Below are 5,783 nucleotides of genomic sequence, written 5' to 3'. Positions count from 1 at the left end.
CTCTACACTCACGTCACCTACTCCACCCACTCACACACTCACGTACTCCACTCACGTCACACACTCCTCACACTTTTCACACACTCAAGGGGCAAGAGCCCCTATTTATAGGGGACAAAGTCGGCACATTCACCGACTCTCCTCTCCCAATATCTCTTCTACTTATTATTATTTTATTGCAACTTGTTGGGTCAACAATTGCGGCTGAAGCTGAAGAATTATCTGTAAGAATTATTGTGGCCCATATTATGTGATTTATTAGATGGTTTAATAATGATTGAAATGCTATAAATAATATTGGTTATGAGAAGGCACGATTCTAATAAAATGAAAGGTGTATATCGCTTGACAAGGGGCACCTTTTCAACGAATGTATAAAAGTCCGGGTCCTCTCTCCACCGATATACGAACAACAACAAAAAGAACGTATTCTCTCCTCCATCACCTGGAATACATTAAGGTTTAGTGGGAGAGAAAATCGGATTTCTCCTTTTGGATCAAGATCATTGGGTTTTCTACAACGATCATCATCGTCGTAAGATTATGGATAAAGGTTTGTCTGAATCTATTGTGAAAAATCACAAGATCAAAGATCATTGATTTGTTATGAATTCCGCATTAAGTTTTATATAAATTTTCCTAACAGTTGGTATCAAAACGCGTTTGGTTTACGATCTCACGATTTTTCCGTTTAAAGAAATATTATAGTTAATGTTTGATGATTTGTTGAACGATCCTGTTCGTAGCATTTGTTGTTGTTGAAATGTTTTGGAAGGTTCTGTTAAAGAAAATCCGAATGATGGAACGTTTTTCATGGACTAAAATGGTGAAGAAAAGTTACTGTGTGTGCACGAGTGGAAAAGGACAAAAATGGAGGAATTCGGAATTTTGATTGCAAGGAAGAAACTCGCCGGTTCCGGGTAAAATCCGGCAACCCACCGCTTGATTTCGGACCCACACCGTCGCACTGTCATGAAGAACATTAGCCATGATTTTCCGGTATATCGGTGTTCGCCGGAGGCTAATCAAGCGGCGGTGGTGGAAGTTTTGTGTTCTGAGAATTTTTCGTTTGATTTGGGGCCAATTTTTGGTCATTTTCTCCGAAACTTGGACGCATGTGATTGTGCCGGCATGTTCTTCAAAACCCATTATTTATTTGTGTCTGGGATGGGCTGCCGGAGAAGAAACGGCCGGCGAAACCGCGGCGGAACGGCGAAAACGGCGAAGAATCGCGTCTGTGCGCGAGGAAGAAGGCGCGTGGGCTCGCGCGCGCTGCGGTTGCAGGCGCGTGGAACCCACGCGCCACGCGCCTTCACGCGTGCGCAAGCGCTGCGCGCGTGGGATCCACGCGGGCGGGGCTTCCCGCGCGGTTGCAGGCGCGTGCAACGCACGCGCCCGCGCGTTGGACGCGCGCGTGCGAGGCACGCGCCTGACGTCCCCGCGCGGCCTTATTTACGTTTTTGCCCCTATGCCATTTTTAAAATTCCAATTTTGTCCTTCTCGCAATTTATTTATTGTTATGCCCCTGTTTAATTAATAATTACAATTCTGCCATTGCTGATTATTTACCATTTTGCCCCTAGATATTAAATTTATGATTCTGCCCTTATGAAATTATGATTTTACAATTTTTCCCTTATGCTTTAATTGCATTTTATCCTTATGTGCAAATTTGATAAATATTTGTATTTTACAATATTAAAATTCATATTATGAATGGTTTGTTAGTCACCAAAGTGGCCGAACCTTGAAGTTTTTTTGAATTTTTGATATTGTAAATTATTTTATTCAATTACCCATAATTAATTGATGCTATGTATGAAATTGATATGTTTTATATCATTATTGGAGTTATGGGTATATTGAAGTTTATTTATTATAAGAACTTAGGATTAACCCAAAGGTTAATTATTTTCTTATAATTCATGAACATGATGGTTGATAATTAATATGATTTGTTAAATTTGTTTGTATATCCAAAGATAACAAATAAATTTTAATAAGATATATTTACAATTATCAAATAAAAGTTATTAGCATCATTATGGTTTATATATATTTGTATATCATAGGATCGCCCAAAGGAGAACTATGATGTGCATGTGTAGTTTAGTTTGAATCTGATTAGGTGATATTCTCAAAGCATTAATGTATGAGTATTTTCTTGCACATTTGTAGTATCCGCACTGCTTCACTCCATTCGCACGCCTCATCTGCTCCATTATTCAATGGGATAAATTTTCCGGGATTGAGTGAACAAGTCCAATTTCACTTAGGTGTCTTGGATCTTGATTTAGCACTTCAAGCCGAGAAACCAGCTGCTATTACCGATAAAAGTAGCAATGATGAAAAATCTTTCCATAAAGCTTGGGAAAGATCAAACAGATTGAGCTTAATGTTCATGCGAATGACAACTTGCAAACAACTTAAAGACTTCTTCCCAAGACTAACAATGCTAAGGAATTTATGAAATTTGTGGAAGAGCGTTCTCAAACCGCCGATAAGTCACTTGTCGGGTACACCGATGAGCACACCGACCACCATGAAATATGATGGTTCGCGTACCATGCATGAGCATATACTTGAGATGACCAATTTAGCAGCAAAGTTAAGGACTTTGGGAATGAATGTGGATGAGTACTTTTAGTACAATTTATACTTAATTCCTTACCTCATGAGCAATATGTGCCATTTCAAATGAATTACAACACTATAAAGGACAAGTGGAATGTAAACGAATTGGCCAAGATGCTAGTTCAAGAGGAAACAAGGATAAAGAATCAAAAGGCTCATTCTGTTCATCTCTCAAGTCATCAAGAAGTTCGAAAGAATTTTAAGAGGAAAGGTGGAAGGAGCAAGAAGAAAGGACTACACGTCCCGAATGACTCTTCAAAGGCTTCTCAAATCCACAAGAAGGAACGCAATCTTATTAAGTGTCATTTTTGCAACAAAATTGGACACTTGAAGAAAGATTGTCTGAAATGTAAGGCTTGGTTCGAAAAGAAAGGTAAGCCTTGTGCTTTAGTATGTTTTGAATCAAACTTTACAAGTTCCTTATAATACTTGGTGGATTGATTCTCAAAGCCACCACTCATGTGTCAAATACGATGCGGGGATTTCTTACGATCCAAACTATAAAGCCAAATGAAAGTTATGTGATTACGGGGAATAAAGACAAAGCTCCAGTTGAAGGCATTGGCACTTATCGTTTGATCTTAGATACTGGGCATTATTTGGATTTGTTTCGAACCCTTTATGTACCTACATTTTCTCGCAATTTAGTTTCTTTGCCAAGACTTGATGTGGCGGGATTTTATTGTAAGTTTGGATCCGAATCTTTCAGTCTATTTAAGAGTGATACTCTTATTGGAACTAGAACTTTATGTGATGGTCTCTACAAATTTAGACTTGATAATACTTTTGTTGAGACATTAATGACCTTGCATCATAATGTTGGCACTAAACGAAGTTTGGTGAATGAAAATTCTGCTTACTTGTGGCATAAACGGCTGGGTCATATATCCAAAGTAAGAATGCAAAGATTAGTGAAGAATGAAATTCTTCCAAATTTGGATTTTACTAACCTTGGAGTGTGTATTGATTGTATTAAAGGTAAACAAACAAAGCACACTAAGAAAGGTGCCACAAGAAGCACAGAGCTTCTTGAGATTATACATACTGACATATGTGGTCCTTTCGATGTTCCATCTTTTGGTAAGGAAAGCTATTTCATAACCTTTATTGATGATTTTTCACGTTATGGTTACATTTATCTATTGCATGATAAGTCTCAATCAGTGAATGCACTTGAAGTGTATATTAAAGAGGTTGAGAGGCAATTAGATAGAAATGTGAAAATAGTAAGATCGGATAGAGGTGGTGAATATTATGGAAAATATGATGAATCGGGACAATGTCTAGGTCCATTTGCTAAATTCCTTGAAAGACATGGCATTTGTGCTCAATACACAATGCCATGTACACCACAACAAAATGGTGTAGCAGAAAGGCGTAACCGTACTTTAATGGAAATGGTTAGGAGTATGATGAGTCATTCATCTTTACCCTTATCTTTGTGGATGTATGCTTTAAAGACTTCTATGTACTTATTAAATAGGGTTCCTAGTAAGGCAGTTCCAAAAACTCCATTTGAACTGTGGACGGAAGGAAACCTAGTTTACGACACCTCCGCATGTTTGGGGTTGTCAAGCGGAAGTAAGAATTTACAATCCACATGAAAGGAAATTGGATTTAAGAACGACCAAAGTGGTTATTTCATTGGTTATGCAGAGAAATCCAAAGGGTATAAATTTTATTGTCCTAATCATAGTACAAGAATTGTTGAATCTGGAAATGCTAGGTTCATTGAGAATGGTGACATCGTTGGGAGTGAAAGAATGCGTGATGCTTGCATTCAAGAAGTAAGGGTAGAAGTTCCTATGCCTAAAGCTTCTAAAGTTGTTGTTTCTGATATTGTAGTACAATCTAACAATAATTGAGAACAACAAACACTCAATAATGGAGATGTCAATAATGAACCTCCAATAGCCGAGTCACAAGAAATAGCATTAAGGAGATCTCATAGAGAAAAGAGGTCGGCTATTTCTGATGACTATATGGTTTATCTACAAGAGTTAGAAATTGACTTAGGAATTGGAAATGATCCAGATTCATTTTCCCAAGCCATGGAATGTGAAGATTCTAATGAATGGTTTAATGCCATGGAAGAAGAGTTAAAATCCATGCATCAAAATCAAGTTTGGGATATTGTTGAATTGCCTAAAGGATGTAAGAAGGTCGGGTGTAAATGGGTCTTTAAGACCAAGCGCGACTCAAAAGGCAATATTGAACGACATAAAGCCAGACTTGTTGCAAAGGGTTTTACTCGAAAGAAGGCATTGACTATAAAGAGACATTTTCACCCGAGTCTCTAAGAAGGACTCACTTAGAATCATTATGGCTTTGGTGGCTCATTATGACTTGGAGTTACACCAAATGGATGTAAAACCGCCTTTCTTAATGGGAATTTAGAGGAAGAGGTTTACATGGACCAACCCGAAGGCTTTTCAGTTATAGGAAAGGAACACATGGTATGTAAATTAAAGAAGTCAATATATGGACTTAAACAAGCTTCCCGACAATGGTATCTTAAGTTTAACGATACCATAACTTCATTTGGATTTAAGGAAAACACCGTTGATCGGTGTATATATATGAAGATTAGTGGGAGCAAGTTTATTTTTCTAGTTCTTATGTTGATGATATTTTACATGAAACCAAGAAATTTCTCTTTAGGAATTTTGAAATGAAGGATATGGGAGAGGCAACATATGTGATATGAATAGAAATATTCCGTGATAAATCACAATGATTATTAGGATTGTCTCAGAATGCCTACATTGAGAAAATTTTAGAGAGATTTAATATGAGTAAATGTTCAGCAGGAATAGTTCCAATTCAGAAAGGTGATAAATTTAGCCTTATGCAATGTCCGAAAAGTGAATTGGAACGAGGACAAATGAATAATATTCCTTATGCATCTATTGTGGGAAGCTTAATGTATGCACAAACTTGCACCAGACTAGACATTAGTTTTGCTGTCGGAATGCTGGGTAGGTATCAAAGTAATCCTGGAATGGATCATTGGAAAGCTGCAAAGAAAGTTCTTAGATACTTGCAAGGAACGAAGAATCATATGCTCACTTATAAAAGATCTTATCATCTCGAGGTGATTGGATATTCAGATTCAGACTTAGCCGGATGTGTCGATACAAGAAAATCAA

Source organism: Eucalyptus grandis, chromosome 7 (genome assembly GCF_016545825.1).
Source record: "Eucalyptus grandis isolate ANBG69807.140 chromosome 7, ASM1654582v1, whole genome shotgun sequence".
NCBI lineage: Eukaryota > Viridiplantae > Streptophyta > Magnoliopsida > Myrtales > Myrtaceae > Eucalyptus > Eucalyptus grandis.
This window is presented reverse-complemented; position numbering follows the sequence as displayed.